Below are 18015 nucleotides of genomic sequence, written 5' to 3'. Positions count from 1 at the left end.
GGGCGTTGAAAATTCTTCCGGTCTCATCATTATTTTTTATTTCAGGAGAAGCTGGCAAATCGATTTCTGTTGTTATCAGTTTAGTTGCTATTATACAATATTGTAATATTCTTAACTTAAAAAGCTCAAGGGAATTCATCGTCTATGGATTTATTATTGCTTTATTATGTGCGACTGGGAATAAATAAAAAGTGGATATAATTATCTTGCAGCTAGAAACAAATAAATGTGCAGCTTTTTACATATAATTTCACACATATCTGAGCAATCTACTGCAGGATTCAATATCTCTATGTATAATATGCATTCCCATTCCCTACCAGCTCAATTGATTGCGATGTTTAGCGAGACAACATCTAATTTTATTTCTGCTCTTGAGACTGTAGAGAGCGATGAGGTTTACTGCAGTTCCGCATCCAGCAGACATGTTTAAATTGCAATCCCAACGCAAAGTGTTCGGTAGACCAGGAAGGATGAATGTAAACGAACAGAACCAAGACAGAATGCTACAGTCAAGCAAGCCCGACAGTGACATACCCTGTACCAAAACAAACTTCCGGCGCTGAGGTATATGCACCAATCGAAGAAAAAAAGGAAATGTGAGCATAGTACTGGAATGAAATTGTTTGTCAACCGATTTGGATAAACAACAAACAATAGTAGAGAAGTGTGTATTTTTTATGTGTACAGTATTGACGAATATCTGTAGCCTGAGGAGAAGGGAAAATCCAAAAATTAGTTTGGTCAATGTGGCCGTCAGCCCTCTCCGTAATCTAGACAGACGGACGGATTGGTTTGGTCGTGCTGATTAAAAATATACATACGCCTTCTGCCTGTACCATACTTTGGACAAACCTAATATGCCCTTTTTACCCTACAGGTACGGGGTAAACAGCTTAAAATAAGCTACCGCAGTGCGTCAATGTCTAAGCCTTTTGATATACAAGTAGTATCTGCCATCTGCCTTTTGCTGACTGCAATCAGCTTCCTGGCCGCAGGTGGTGGGGGAAGAATGCCATGTTCTGGCCACCTTGCGACAAACACACAAATGGCCAATGGGCAACAGCTCCGGATAGCAATGAGAACGAAAACGAACTCTAAGCGCATATCGCGGAAAGGAGTACGTGCTGTTTTGTCCATCATTAAAAAAACTGCTGGGGATTATTTGTGTTGTCGGTATCTCCTCCATCGTTGACAGGTATGCTTTGTCTGTTAAGAAGCTTGTCTTATGTGCTCCTCACATTAATCTCCAGATTCAGCAAAATTCGCTGCCCGTTTATTTATATTTCGCTTCTGTTTTAATTTTATTTTACCGATAAGTCACATAAATAAAGTTCGATGACAGATAAAAGGTATATTTAAGTGAAAAGAAAAGAATTTAGTTGCTGAAGAATTTAAATGCCCAAATGAAAAGACTGTTTGAGTTGTTGACTACGCTCTAATAAGAAAACTGTTGTTTCGTTATTTAAATCTAAAACAGAAGTACTCTTATTTTATTTTCTGTCCGTTCACTCTGATACTTTAGTGTTTATCTCCTCAACTAGTCTTGTATTTAAAAATAAATAAATATATATATACACTTTATTCTGTTGACTAAGTGGTCAAGTAAGTAGTTGTTTCAAGGCCTGCCCAAAAGTATGCAACGGCCAAGGCCAATGCCAAGCAAGTGTTTGTGCACCTTATATAGTCTACCCAATTTAAAAGTAGCTGGCAACGCCAATTGCTGCACATGGCAACACTGGTCGCTCTCGCAACAGCTGCCATAAACCTCAGTTAGTTAGCCAGCCTCAGTGCTATTGGGAGAACGGGTGGATTTCGACGGCAGACAGATAATTCGTATGTGGAGGGGCAACATATTTTTGCATTGTTTATTTTTGTTCCGAGTGTTGAAGTGCAAAGCGCTAAAAAATAAAAAACTGTGCGTGCTGTTCAGTTCAGACTGCTGTAACGATGTCTGAAATGGAAAGATGTGAATGAATGCTCGAATAATATAGCGGGCAGTAACAAACAAAAACGCAGTGCTGAAGAAACGTACTGGAGTGGTTGCTCTTTGTGTGTGCGTGCATGAGTGTGCGTATTTGCCGTTTGCTCAAACATTTGTATGTATGCATGTGTGTACATTGCCCAATGGCTCACAGCAGTAGTAGAAGCTACAACAGCAGGTCACAAACGTAAATAATTACGAAAAGAAAATAGTTTGTAAAAGCTCAGTATAGAAAACAATCTACGAAGTAAAACAAAAACACGTGAAAATTTTCTTTGATGCATTGAAAACGCGGTGAAAGTGCACTCCGAATTAATAGTCTCAAATAAAAAGAGAGAGAGAGAGTGGGAGAGAGAGGGAGAGAAAAGAGTGAAAAGTGAATGAAAATATATAAATTACCAGCTTGTGAAAGTCTTGTGAACCAGAGTATTGGCCTTCTCTTCTTCGTGTGTTATCTGTGCGTGTGTTAGTGTTTTTTATATTCGTGTTACTGTCGCGGCTAAGCGGGAATTCATAAAAATACGAATAAGTAAGTTAATGTTAATAATTTTCTTAAAGTCCCTTAGGCATATGTCGTCATCGTGCGAGTTTTATTGTGTAGCAAAGCTAGAAAACAACGAATCTGTTTCTGTCTTGCGAAATTGTGTTGTTTGATTTCTTATTTATTGTCACTCCAGCAAAGTATGTGCTAGTGTGTGTGCTTTTGAATTTTTCATTTTGCATTGCCATTCGCTCGCGCAATAACCAAGTGTGAGTGCGTCACAGAGGGAGAGAACGAGCGACGTCAGCTGTGCGCTCTCTCGCCTATTTCGTTTAGCACGTTTTGGTTCAAATAAATAAGTCAACAAAACATCGTCTGGCATTTAAATAAAATGGTTTTTAGCAGGCCTTCTTTATTGCTAATTGACTTTTGCATCAGTTTTGAGTTTGTATGCTTTTTAACGGCAGCAGGCAAATAAACAATACGTCAACTAAAAGGAAAACAGCACTGACCGTTAAAATTGTTATTGTTAGCAAAAAGCGTAGGTACTGGGCTGTAAGCAAAACAGACATTTTTGTATGTATATGTCAATCTTTACAAATGTATGCATATATATACATATGTATGTATGTATGTCAAATGTTTAGCTTTGCCCAAATATGCAATAATTTTATTTTGTTGTGAGTAATTCACCTTGTTGCTTCTACAACGTTCTCTCCGTTTCTCTCTTTATGGCGTTGCCAGCCGAAACTTTGCAGCGCATGCTTATATTATTTTGATTTTAATCCTATTGGAAATAATTATATCTATATAATTAATTATAAATGTTTGTTACACACAAAAGCTTTCACTAAAATGGTTGATAAAAGTTATCTATTCCTAATAATAATTGTTTGTAAAACCAAAACTCAATGCTCTTGGTAGCAAGTTGAATGTTTTGGTTCAACTTATGAGTTTTTCGTGTTCAGTGTACATACATACATATGTATGTACACAATACATATTTAGTTGTTGACATTGAATGTTTCGTCTCTATGCACGCATATTCGAACAAACAAGCGTGCGCACATGATAATAATTATTATAACTATGTTCGAAAATCTTTCGCCGGGGTGGGAAGGTACTAAGTGGTGATGCCAAGCCTGTATCTCGAAAATCTGCTATAAAATGAGAAGGAATGCTTCTAAAATACAACTTAAGAACATAAACAACAGTGCACCAATATTGCTGACTGATAACTTAACATAGTACCTGACGAACAATTGAACTATTGAACTTGACCCTAAAATAAACGGTATTGCCCCAGTTAATCACTAATAAACCTTGCACTGCCTGTTATTGCTTTTTTGAGTTACAAAGAGATTAAAACAAACCAATACACATAAACTTAGCCGTAATCGTTAGCGTTTAACCCAGCTATTTATAAATCTCGTATTTGACGCCGCTTTTTCCTTTCACAGCGGCTACTTGCTTTTAATTATAGCCTGCCGTTAATTATTTAAATTACGCTTGAATCAGATTGAATTTTTTGCCTTTTTGATCATTTATAAATATACAATATTTACAATATTTTGAGGATTAAATTAAGCAAAAATCACTGGCATGAAATTGGGACTGCCTTATTTTGGGTAAACTCGCTGAAAAACATCTTTGGCAGTCGATAATTACATATAAATTTGAGTGTGCTTTCGTCAATTCCATTGACTGATGGGAACGCAAATAGCAATTAACTGCACGCGGTTGGTTTGAAATTGACGATTGGTAATACACATAATTACACATACACAATAATAAAATAAATTAACATATGCGAACCATTTCAATTATCTGAAAAAGGGTGGAAGCCACTTAATATACCTATAACAGATCAATCTTCATCATATGAAGAGTAACAAAACTTATTTAAAAAACTGCAGTAAATATAACTAGCCCCAAAAATAAAAAACAGTTATAAAAATGTTACAAACAAGAATCTATGTATTTGTAGTACCAGTGTTTGTAGTCATTTGTTTGTGGGATCTGATTAAAGAGCGAAAACAAACCTACAACTCTGTATTTGAATTTTCAAAGCTAGAAACTTTGCAATAACCTTGCGCTTAATTAAAAATCATGACCTGCCATAAGAAAGGTGCATAGAAAATATTTGATTTATAATCAGCGAATATGTATGTAAGCATTAGGTTTAATGGCCAATGTTTCCTTCTGAACACATAAAACACGTATTCTATGGCTGTATGTGGCATAAATAATACCTGTAAGAATAGCCGTCAAACAAGGGCTTAGATAGTGCCACATTCGTTTACCTAAAACAATAGAAAGAAACGATGGTTGGTTGTTGATTACGATGTTGCCGATAGGTTTTCAGCCATGTTGACGATATTAGTTCAATTGTGTATTTTTCGCTTATCAGAGCCAGCGAGAGGGAACGACATGTGTATCTTTATTGTTGAACGAATTGTCCAGATAATGGCGATAGTGTCATTACGTTTGGAAATGCGCTGTTATTAAAAAACAAAAACTTTACATAACGTGATGATTTAATAAATTTTTTAAAGTTATTATTGGGAGACTTCCATGCCTTTTACAAATTATTTTATTCAATTCTTTTCCGATTCTAACTAGTAAGTGTAATTTACCTTTCATCGGTCATAAACAATTAATAAAAAGCCTGATTATTTTGGAATTGGAACAAAGTGTTGTACCTTTGGAAGGGTTTTAATTTTCCATCACTAGTACAATTGTGACCCTAATAACTGCTTTCTACCGGTTTTCTTTCTTATTTTACATTTTGAAGTCAGGCGCCGTTGCTTCTCCATAACAAAAAATCAGCAACTGGTCGGCACGTATATACATATGTAAATGTATTTATTTTAACAAATGTAGATGGAGAATTTCTCAGTCATTTGTTTTTTTCGCTGTGGCTCGTGTCTGTTCACAGATAAATGAAATGCATTTATATATATTTATAAATGTATAGGTACATTCATGTCGTCGCTGATGAATAATCAAGATGGCGTCGTTGTTTAAAAGTATCGCAAAAATATTAGAAAATATTAAAAAATGAAGTGTCACTTTTCATCTAGAAACTAAGTATGTGCGGACATGGCTCGAAAATGCTAGATCGCTTAGTTAGAGAAACAAGTAAATAGTAATGTGAGAATCGGCAAACTGAAAGATTGTGAGTGGCAATTTTAGACCGATAAGCCATACAAAAGAGTGATTCAATTGCACAAACAGTTTTTATTCTAGCATACATTTTGTTTATGCTGCTGATTTTATGCAATTCAAACATAATACTAGAAGTGGCCAATATTCAAATTTGCTTAACATATTCAATCAACGTTTAGTTGTGACTTGAGTTTCTAGAAATATTTTGTAAATAATACTACTGTGACCGACTCTGTTGTGAAGTGACAAGATTAGACTATGTTAAAATGCCCTTCTCCCAGGGTACCAAAATGACGACGAAAACAAAATAAGTTATAACCTCAAGCTGTGAATATTTTTCGGTCGTATGTATTTTTGTTGTACTCGTAGCAGTTGCTTTTAGCTGCCTCTTAGCTGTATCTTAAGTACGTCGCACAGTGGGGCCTTAGGCCGAAACAGCTTGCGAAAATCAAAATTTTCATGAACGCTTTGGGAGTAATGAATAAACGTGTCTAATAGTTTTTTTTCCAAAGATTACGAAAATCTTACTCTCAAAAAAATCGGAATTATAGTTTAGGACATATGTGCACTCAAAGTCGACCCTTTTTTAAGCTCGCAACAATTAATTCAATTTGATGCAAATACTTCATATTTCAGGTATAATATTAGCTAAGTTATGAAACGAATCATTGATATTTTGATTTGTATTGCTATATGAATTAATTTTATGCATTATTTAATAAAAACTATGTCTTTCGTATTTGTAGTTATCTAGAAAACGTTATTTTTTAAACTACCTATTTTTAGGGTGTTTTTCAACTTTGATGGAAAATAAAAAAAAAGTACCCAAAAGTACCTCGCCCATATTTTCAAAATATGTTCCCTAAATATTCTTTTACCTAACGCAATAAAACTTTCATCCGCCCGGATCCGCCGGTGTGCACCAGAGCAAAAAGAGTGCCGCAACTTCGGAAAAAAATCAGCGAAAAAGGCGCTGCCGCGGGTATAAGAAGAAGAATGCATTGCAGGTAGATTCGCAGTAACGGCTATTAGGAACATTGTATTTAGCATTATGGATACAAAAATATACCTAAGCGGTCCTATTTGATCCACATTTAATATTGTGCAACCAAAATTATGCATAACATTTATTACAGGTAGTGTAATTTACAATATCAGGTGAAGGTCTTGCAATATTTTTGACCCTTTCATGAATTGTAATTTCTTTGCTTTAAAGCATTTGAACAGGCAAAAAGAGGTTTTAGTTTATTATCTTAGGTATGCGTTTAGAAATGGTATATATTGCCAATATTTTTGGTGCAGCGTAATAGTCGAATTTTGACTTAAAAAGCAATCAGTTGTGTCTAACTAGCAGTGAATAGTAATTTTCAATATAATTTACGTTTAAATACCTTAAAAGTGATTTTTCTTTAACATGGCTGTGCAAAATGCAACATTATTTGATCTATTTAGGAATTCCAATGATGAGAAGGAATTTGAAGAAGCTGTTCTGGAAGAGCTGTATGATGCTCTGGAAAGTGCAGATCAGCAAAAAATGTTGAGAAATAAGCTTAAATTAATTTATTCTAAAATCAAACAGAAATGGATAAGCGTAGGATATAGCAAGCAGAAATTTGATTTAAAATATGAAATCTGGCTATCAACGACTACGTACTTGGATACATCAATGGACGATGTACCCTCTACATCAACTGGACGAGCCAGAGGAAGACCAACGAAATCCATTGAAGAATGCTCGGATTTTACAAGAAAAAGAAAGCTTGTCGATGTCACAGAAGCCATAGCTACGGATCACTTGTCGGAGGCGCTGTCCATGAAATACACCAAGGATCAGGAAAAAATAAAATCGCAAGTCACAAAAGCGGTTGCTGACGCAAGCCCAGTGCGACTTAAAAGGATCAAGGAAAGCATTCCTACTCCGCCAAACTTACTGCCAAAGCAGTTCAGTGCCGATGAGGCTTTGGCATTGTTTATGGATTTGGGATTGTCAAAGGAAAAATATTTAATATTGCGACATTCCCTAATTCGGCATAATGTTGATGTTCTTCCTGGGTACAAACAAATAGGATCGGCTAAGAAAGAGGCAGTACCTCAGCCCACAATAGTGACGGAACAGTCAGTGCAAGTAACACTTCATGACCAATTGGAGAAATGTCAGAGGAAGCCCAAGAGTCGAGGAACAAGGACTATAAAAAATTCAGATATTTGAACACATGCAAGACGTCACGAATAAGGCAAAACGAGGATCTCTTCAATATGTTGTCAGCCTCTTCAGATCCACTGGTTTCATCCCTTAGACATGTGAGGTCTCACAAAGAATTAGTTAGTAATTATTCTTCGGACATGGTGAAATTATTAGATATTCCTTCGAATGTAGACGACTATTTTAAAGAAAACATATTAATGTAAATAATTGCAGCTGTCAGTACTTTATAATAAAAATTAATGTAATCATAAAATATTAACAAAATATTTTATTTTAATTTTTTTTATGTAAAAAAAATTTTCAATATTTTTAAATTAAAAAAAAAATTTGTAATATTTAAACAATTTTTTTTTCAATTTTTAATTTGTTAAAAACTAAAAATATAACATAACTGAAAATAATTGTATCATTAAATGTTTTTTATTAGTTTGATTAGGCAAATATTGCACTGGCAACAAAATCCAACTTTGAGCACACATTGCGCAGCTCCTACAAATCACAGCACAATGCGCTATGACTTGTTTCAAAGCTTAAGAATTTTTCTTTCAAACAAAATTTGAATGACGAAAATTGCTTCAGCCGTTCAGAAGATATGATTTTTGCAACGAAAAAAGTCCGAAGGCCCCACTGTGCGTCGGTGCTATGTACATGTTCGTGTATATGTGCCTCAAACTGGTTTTGGCCAAGTCCAGCAAAAAAATAAATAAATAAAAAGGCATTGGTCAATTGGGTTTCAGTATTAAACATGCTATCTCGTTCTGTAGTCTCTTTTTTATTTTGAAAAACGATACAATGAACCGGCCTTTTAACTATTATAAATAAAATGTATTTGTATTATAAAACAAGCTCATTGATTAGCTTAGCGACACTGACATTTGTATACTTTTGGAAATATACTCCCGCTTTCGAATTACATACTATATAAACATATCACACCTATGGAAGCAATTTGATATGCCAGGCGGCCAGGCGGATTTTGTCAACTAACTTGACTAAGATAAATAAGTTAATTCAAAGTTATACCTCAGCTATAGAAAATACTAGACCGATTCGAATGGCTGTGACAAATGGTCTGCTTGAACGAATAGAAAGCCTTTTTACGTGATAGCCTTAAAACTGAGACTAGTTTACATAGAAACAGACAGTTGAGCTTAGACATATGAAATAATAGCTTTATTAAAATTTGCATATACAGCTGTTTTTGAATTTTGCTAGTAGTAGTTGGCTTGTTTTCTTTTTTATTGAAAAAAAAAAAAGTTTTTAACCCACACAAACACTCGTCTATACACATACAGACGGGCATTTTACGTTATAATCTATGCAAATAGAATTTTTCCCCTTTCGCATTATTTATTACATTTTCCTCCTTGGTTTTGCTTTATTGATTATTTTGCTTTCAACGTTCGCTGAATTTAAATTTGTAGCTGTTTTTAGTAAGTATTAATCTATTATTGTAAATATATTCCACAGTATGTGTTGGGCTGTTGATATTACGATTGAATCAAGGAACTAACACATGTGGGTGTTAAAATTATGCATCGCAAATTGAGAAACGTTAGTACATCACCTTGTTTTCTAGTATACGCCTAATGTATCACCATTATTAGTATTATGGAAATGATGTCTTATGCCAATATGTAGATAATGTTTATTACAAAATATGTAACTGCCATTATAAAATCCGTTTTTATTATGATTACTTGAACCCATTTCGTATTTATGAGTTCTATACTGTCATACCACAATCATTGTCATACGAATAATTAGTTCAGCAAAGTTTAGCTGAGTTAAATAGCTATAGCAGAGAAGTATTCAATAGTCGAACTGGCAAGGAAATGGCTATATCGACTCGTCTTGTCATACTGATCATGCTGATATATACTTTGTGAAGTTTGTCATGCCTCCTAGTGTGTATTACATACATTCGCACTAAACTAGTCTACCCTTTTACTCTTTGAGTACGGGGTTTACAAAAGTAACTAATGCTTCGCAGCATTCTGTGTTTATGATTAAAAACACTGGAATGAAATTTTCAGGGTCAATGACTGGTATTGCTTATCATCAGATATAACGGGTAAGACGACACAGAAATTGGTTTGAATTTCACTCGGTAGTGTCCGAAATATGAGCATAAGGAATTCATAGTCGATGCATTTACATACAGCACGTAATTTAATCACACATTTGTATAAGTGAGTTCCCTAATAACTCGCGCAGTATTTGCGCAACAAAAGATATTATCTTTTCGTTTGTACATTATTAAGGAAAGTGGGCATAAACAGAACCACCCAAGAACAACAAACTGCACTCGATTCCATTACATGCATGTAATACAAATAGAAAAAGGTCACATTATTAAATTTCCAGTGGGCAAAAAAAAGGAAATACATATATTGAAACGCCACTTTTTCCACATTTTTACAGCTACAACTACGTTTTTCCAATTGGCTGGCCAGGCAGCACTTTCATTTATCATCATATTTCTTGCATTTACCAAACATTTCACCAACAGTTGCCGACGCTTCTGTTTTTGGTGTCACTTGTGTGCTTAACTGCTTTTATTATTGTTGTGCGGTTACCCGTTGCCCGTTGGCCATTTGCCAAGAGCCAACTGTACTGGCCAAGACATCAAAAGCGTTGCTTTTGCAAAACGACAACGACCTACTTTCGATTCTGAGGCCCACGATGAACCCATTTCTCAGCACAAATTCAAACAAATGCATTTTCAGCACTTGCCCAACTTTTTCGTTGGCCGAAAGTGAATGCTTGCATGCCATCTTTGTATGTGTGTGTGTATGTGTGTGCAAACATCTGCGTCTGTGATTTGTATCTGCGGCAAAAGAAAGCCGCAGATCGTACATCGCGCATCGTTCACCGTTTGCCGGTTGGCTTTCACTTGCTATCACGTTTTTCCACCCTGTTTTTCTCATTGCGCCAGTCTGCACAATAAATGGTTTTCCCAATCGCCCGCAGCATTTTGCTGGCCATTACTTACAAAAACGCCTGGTGGCCAAGGCAAAATATTGTTTCGACACTTCGAAAAAAGGAGTTGAGACCCTTACAATGAATTGAAGTAGAGAGTGTTTCCATGTTGGGAAAACAGATTTTAACTTCTCCACTTGTTTAATTCTATGTTAGGATTTTAATTCACATACGTAAGCATGTGCAAGGAAACAATACTGCCTAGAATAGTTAATATTATGTGGAAGTGCATTTTAAAACATTTGATTAATTATAGTATTTGTATCGACTATTCTCAACATATTGATTGTAATTATGTACTATTTTTTGAATGGTTTGGGCTTAAATTTTGTTCAGTGCATAAACGTGTGTTTGTGCTTGTACTTTATTGCATCGCATGCCATTACAAAGATGCCATGAATACTTTTTCCAAGCATCCATAGGCACGTATGTATGTGTATGCATACAAGTATATATGTAAAATGAATAAATATTTTGTGTAGTTTTTCACTCATGATAAATTCCATTTCACCCTTTGTTGTTGCATTTTTGCATACACAAATTGTTTTATGACATTTTTGGCAGTTAAAAGCCCTATATCTCACTACTATTTTGAGGACACAATCGCAAACAACGCGCCGGAACAGTAATGCTGTTATATAGAGCTGTCTGTCGTTACCTTTCAAAGTGCCCTGTACGAAAAGAGTATACAAGAGTATACTAGTTTTAATTTGCATTGGCTGAATGTGTGCAAATTTCAAATGAGAATCAAAAGCGACAATCTACTCGTAAAACTATCAAGTCACTTTTTACAAAACATTCTAAAATACATAGTCAAATTTCAGACAGATTCATAGCTCCTGTAGGAGATGTATTTATATTGCTGGTATTTAATTAGTGTTTAAGGGTTTGGGCTTAGTGCCCGTAATTGCACACAAAAGCGTCTTTCGTAGTCCCAGTCCCTTAACGTTAACTTGCCTCTTAATTTGCTGTTTCAGCTATAAATATGCAAACACTTTTCTTATTTCAAGATCGGTGCAGAGCACTTTGCCGCATCCCTACTGAAGCAGTGAGTATGGCAAAGCTTTTGAGTCCTCTGCCCTCTGTGCTGCAGCAGTTGGGCTGCATAAACTAATCTTGTTACGCAAAGCTCTTTAAATAGTTAATGATGAGCCCTAAAGTGCAGCATGATTGCCCGTACTACTTGTTCCGGCTCACATAACTTGGTTCAATGCCAAGCAGAGTTTGTAGGCCAATGCACAAGCTCCCTTCGCATATTGTTGTGTGACAGTTGGTCGAAAGAATGATCTTATTTCACTGTTTTTGTCCTTCTTGATTGATATAATTAAAAAGGAGTTTCGTTTACATTTCCTTGCCATGCAACATCAGATACGCTTCGTTAAAGCTATTTTTAAAAATATATATTTCAATACAATTAATGCAACATACAGTCTTAGAAAAAGGTATGCTCGTATATACGAGCATATGTATATATGTTTACTACAAAATTTAATAGCAGTACTGACTGCTTTATTATCCTTATGTCATGTAGTGTTCAGCATAGCTCGTTTAACAGCAGCTGCGGATGTTTGCCTTGAAATTTTAGGTTGCTGCGACAGCATCAACAATAACAGCATTAAAGTTTTAACGCGTTTATCTTAAGACGATGTGAGTCTGGTGCCTGAGTTGTTGGTTGTGTGTCCGCTCTTTGCTTACCAAGTTTGCCTATAAAGTGTGCTACTACCGCATAGAGCACCCACCAACGCCCATTTCATCTTTTCAGCCTGCGCACTGCTGTTGCGATAGTATACGCCCCGAGGCCACCAGGCGACTTGACTCAACTACACTGAAAAAAACCTCCATTAATAAAATCATTATTACTGCAATCGGTTTTTGAATTATAACTAATCATTTTAAAGCTGCACCCAAGATAACTATATAAGTAAGGCAATACTTTGGCACTACGGCATCGTATATAATGCTAACGATCTAAGCAAAGTTCTTCATCTTAGCTTCATAACCTGATGCATGTCGTTATTTTTGTCAGTGTGTTCCCTTGTCTGCTGCAATAAAAAGCCTGTGCTCGAAACATCGCAAGAGTCATTTGACGTGCACGGCTCTTGGCTTTCTTTTTGCATTTCTTTGTCGCCTTCCTTTTAATTGCTTCATTTGGCTTCGCTTCATATGAACGGGAATGGCAACGTCTACGTTAATGTCAACGTTAACATCGTTGGGAATGCAATGAAGTGCAGTAAACAAAAGAGTTTTTGTATTTTATGCTTTTATATGTCTGCACTTTGAGACCACTCGGGTGAATGCACTTTCGCGAGGCTCGGTCTAAGGGATGCAACCCACCCAGGGATGGCAGGTTTTATTTGCAATTCTGACTGGTTGTGGCCATGTAAATATTATGAGTGTAAGCTAAATAAACCCAGCGCCCGTGCAAGGCCGAAACATTTAAGGCATCAGTCTACAGAAGACACCCCCAACTGCCAAATGCGCACCACCAGATAGGACACAACTTCATAGTATTATTTTGTCCACTTAAAGTTAGAATTGTCAAGGCATTATCTGAGCTATATGGATTTTTTGAGTGCGTTCTAATGACCTGTTGTGAAATCTTAAACAGTTTAAAAGAAGTTCAGAATAATGGCAACATCATTTAAAGCGCTAAAAACAATTGATATTTTTATAAATTTTAGATACATATATTCTATTTACTTCCGCCCGGCAGTGTTCTATAGTAGTTCTTCACATATAAAAATATCTTAACATTCTGAATGCTGCGCAAAAACCGAAGCAAACCACAACGAGCCTCATTTTCCGCAGTTTCTCGTTGTTCAGCCACTCGGTCGTTCAATTCATTTGCTACCGACTTGCTTGGCTGCCTTCGTAAGTCGTGCGCACGCGAATTGTAAATAATTTGCATGCAAAATGAAAAATTACAATAAGTAACGCATAATAATGTGAGGAAATAAAACGCACACAGTGACGGGGGAGAGGGTGAAAAGTTGAAGGACAGACAACCAGATGACTGGCATGCTTAATTAATATTAAGCATACGCCGTGTAGTTTCATTGTGCTATTGTCTTTGCTTAATATACTTATATATTTTCCCCTTACTTAAAAAAACATACAGATAAATACATTTTAAAGCACCATTGAGACAGTCATCTTGCAATTGACACTCACCATAAAACTGATCACATCGCATTATTATTGTGAGCGTTGCGTGGCCAATTTTCGCACTGTAGTTGAATCCCCAATTATGTGAACCATCTACATATTAACGAAACATCGTCGCTGTCGTCCTCAACATAAAGCATACATTTTTTATGCAATATAGAGCCTTCAAAATTTGGTCATTGAAAAGAATTCCTTTTGTCGCATAATAAAGGAGCCTTATTATCCACCACCACTAGAAAGCATTGTTTGATTTTTATTTGTGGCAAACCTGTGTATTTTGCAAATATAAATGCGCCTTTCACTTTAGTTTGAGTGTTTCTTTAATGAATATCTCAAGTGAAGCTTTTGTGTAAATCGCATGCTTGCACAAAAAGTGCAGTCAAATGATGAGGATCAACAATTATAAGGTGAAAGGCAGGGCTGGGGGGGGGGGGGGGGGGGTGATTTAAAAAAAGGCAGTAGTCGTCGGACCATTCAAAAGTTGAACGTCCCGAACGATGAACTTTTTTAAATTGAATTAAACAGTTTGCGAAGTTCGTTAACTCATTATAAACATTTCATATAAAAGCTAAAATAATAATTTTTTAAATTCGCCCTCTGCCTTGCCCCTTAATTAGTAACAACACCAACAAAACCCGAAGCTGCCTAATTAATTTATCTGCTATTCTGCAATGTAGGGGAATGTATTGTTTACGTTTCTCTTAGCTTCGCCGAGTGTATTTTCACTTTGAAGTTGCGGGCGAAATTCGCCAATTTTAAGTTCCATCATGTTCTGATGTTGTATGCTTCTGTTTATTTTCGTTTTGGGCGAACTTTGTTTTTTAATTGTCTTTCGGGCATTATTCGTGGGCAATTTAAATTTGCGTAGGTAAGCCTCCACCCTTTAGCCAATCACAACTAATGAACTTAATGCACTTCCGGTTTCGCAATATTTAATGAAAATGCTAATTAGAAAATGTTGTACGCATATTAAACATTCACAACCACATATACCTACAAAAATACATATAAATTAAGCAAATGTTGCATGTATGTATACTATGCCCTGGGCTTTTTTGCTTGTTTTTTAACTGCTCTGTAACATAAATTAAAGGCCTCTGACAGTGAACTTGAACGCTGATTTTTATGTTTTTTACAATGCCATATAGTATGTATAAATGCATGTTTTATGTGGCATGCATTTTAATTTTGTTACAAACCAAAGAGAGCTTATGGTGTCTGACAATGACGACTAAAGCCTAGCAGAACTGTAGTAAAAGGGCTACTAAAGCTCAGACGCTGCCAAAACTATTGTATTCATGAATATACAATAATAAATGCGTATTAATATGGCGACTTAAGCTCTGTTGATATAATTGTCCCATTGAAAAAACTCTTATGTTTTATTCATGCCGGCATACAATTTTGCTTTTGGGAACTATTCTGAGTTGGCTTAAAACAAACAAAACAACTCCACCTTCTTCCTGTAACATACATTTCATCCTTCGGGTACAGGCTTTTAAATATGCATTAGCTCAAGTAATAATAAAATAACTTAAAATATATGAAAACAAAATATTGAACTATTATTTGCAGAAAATAAGCAATTGCCTAGCTAAGGGACGTCCCACGGTAATAATAATAATATGTTCAGATTTGTATCAAAACGATAGGTAAACAGAAGGCAACATTTGAATTAAAACAAGTTCATGTATTTCTATAGTTATGTTAATGTGTCATTGCATATAAGCCACAAATTGCATAAACTGGATTTTGCATCCTAATTGCATTTCTGGTTAAACATCATTTGAGCAGCAACAGCAAATGCATTCATCGAATGCTATAATTGTTAAATGCTCATGAATGATAGTGTTCATTTGTTATTTAAAAAAAAAACAAAAGCCATGACTAGCAGAATGCAATTTACTGTCCATATTCAATTATGCTAAACAGCAAGAATATTTAATACTCGTAAAAGCATTATACGTTTAAGACATGCTTTTTAATATAGAACAAAAACCTATGGTAAAGCTTTGTAAAGCTTTTCATTTTGAAAATATACCACAACTTTTAATTAATAAAACTCCAACTATTTTCTGAAATATTTTTCTTAATCTACTAAATTATGTGCAAAGCCTTTGTCTAGAAATCTACAAAACCCTTCTGTGGATACTAAACAATTTAGCTAAATTTGTTTGACTATACACAAGTTAGAACAAAATTTATAGACACACATACGCGTATGTGTATATGAACAAATTGACATAATTGGTATACACACGGGTGGCCACACCTTTTGGCTCTCGATGTCTTTATGGAACAATTTGCGGTGTAGAAGCATTCTCAACCAAATATGCAGACGCGCATATTATACTACTTTCAAACAGCTATGAACGTATGTGCATGGTGAGCTTTGCAAATATGTACTTTATGACATTTAATATGAAGTACTCGTACTATGGGCTATGGTCTACACAATCGACACACATTCACACTTTTGTTTGCCTTTATGTCAATATTTTATAATAGCATACCATGTCTCAAGCTGAAGTTTCTGTGTGTGTGTTTGTGCGCCTGTATGTTTACTTGTGGGAGTAACAATTTTTAAGCTTTGTGAGTCCTTCACTTATCCCCAGAACAGGCTGAGCACATTTTAAAGCATTGCGGAATTACGATGTGATAGGATATCTTTTGTCTTGTTTTTTTTATCACTCTTATAAGAAAGGTGGACCTGTTTACCGCATATTTATTATTTGTTGCCGATTAACAAAATGTCTATAGTTGATTCAACATCATCATTTCAACTACGCAATGCATACAAAAAGTTACTGTTTAATTCAATTTTCTGCTGACTTTTAATTGTGTATCCAATTTCACCTCAGCTCGCTTTTCATATGCATCGGTCTTTAAAATTAATTTCAATGCACATACATAAAAAAATGTTCATATACACTACACGAAGGGGCTTGAGAAACTCTCCGTACATTACTTTGTGTAGTGAATCTGAACAAGTGAATTAACATATATAATAGACTCTACACTGTAGAGTCTACAGTCACGCTGGGTTACTTTCGGTATATGTGAGGTGAATGTATCCGGATCTTCGGTTTGGACTCGAGGAACTTTATTTATTTGATTTTTCTTAAATATTGGAACTGTGGCTTTCCCAATTACAAAACCAAACCCTACATGTTGTATCAACCCAACTTTGTTTGACCCGTTCAACAAACAATTCACAGCTCATCTGATACTGTAAAACGGTTAGACGCCTAGAAGGGGGAGGGGCATACAATTTCGCTTTACTTTGGGTTTGTCTCAGCTTTCGTTTTCATTTTGACTGGGGGGATTGGAAATAAGTATTTATTACAATCAAACGAAGCCAAAAATTCATTTTTGTTTCATTTTTGCCTTTCGATTTGAAAGTAATTTCGTACAAAATAAATAAAAAACCGCTTCTTTTAAATGTTTTTAGCTTGCCATTTCAATTTACGTGTGCAAACATTTAATTACTTTTCTTCTTTACATGTGATGATGATAAAAGTCAAATATTTATTTATCAACTTTGGAAATGGCAACAACAATTTTGTATTTAGATTAAATTTGAAACAAGAACATACGTGTATATAAATAATATCCATTACAAATTTCATTTAAAAGGCATTTTTAATTCCTACATCACTGGTATTGGCATGTAAACTTTGTATTTTTTCTGTTGCTCGGATATGCAGGCTGGTAAAAGGGTTTACTGAGAAATACGTAGTGTGATTTTGTTCATGGCTTAATCAACAGAAAATTAAAAGTAGTTCAACATTTACGCAAGCTATATGCTAAGATATTCAAAACAGGAAAGGGAGAAGTACTATTTTCTTTCCGCTGGTAGCAAATATTATACATTTTGGTAAAGAAAAAAATTCTTCATTATAGTACTAAACAATTTCAAAATATGCTATAGAGGAAACTTTGATCGGCCTTTGTATACCATAGAACCGATATGTTTCTATGTTACTCAATATTAGCAGAGTACAGAAAAGTGGAAGTGAATTTCGTGGA

At 35.3% G+C, this 18015-nt stretch overlaps 1 protein-coding gene across 2 annotated transcripts in view; it reads left to right on the top strand.

Annotated features, from left to right (window-relative positions):
- The window catches only part of LOC115628490, a 42853-nt gene that overhangs the window by 5038 nt on the left and 19800 nt on the right, over positions 1–18015 (top strand). Inside the window, exon 1 of one of the 2 annotated variants that reach the window (XM_030524624.1) lies at positions 1794–2513. The exons of the other annotated variant lie outside the window; for it this stretch is intronic. The gene's annotated coding sequence lies outside the window, so the exon portion shown is untranslated. Of the gene's footprint in view, positions 1–1793; positions 2514–18015 lie in introns of those variants that run through there. 2 annotated transcript variants of the gene reach the window in all.

The sequence above is a fragment of the Scaptodrosophila lebanonensis genome, unplaced genomic scaffold, assembly GCF_003285725.1.
Source record: "Scaptodrosophila lebanonensis strain 11010-0011.00,11010-0021.00 unplaced genomic scaffold, SlebRS2 tig00000001-arrow-pilon, whole genome shotgun sequence".
NCBI classification, from domain to species: Eukaryota; Metazoa; Arthropoda; class Insecta; order Diptera; family Drosophilidae; genus Scaptodrosophila; species Scaptodrosophila lebanonensis.
This window is presented reverse-complemented; position numbering and strand designations above follow the sequence as displayed.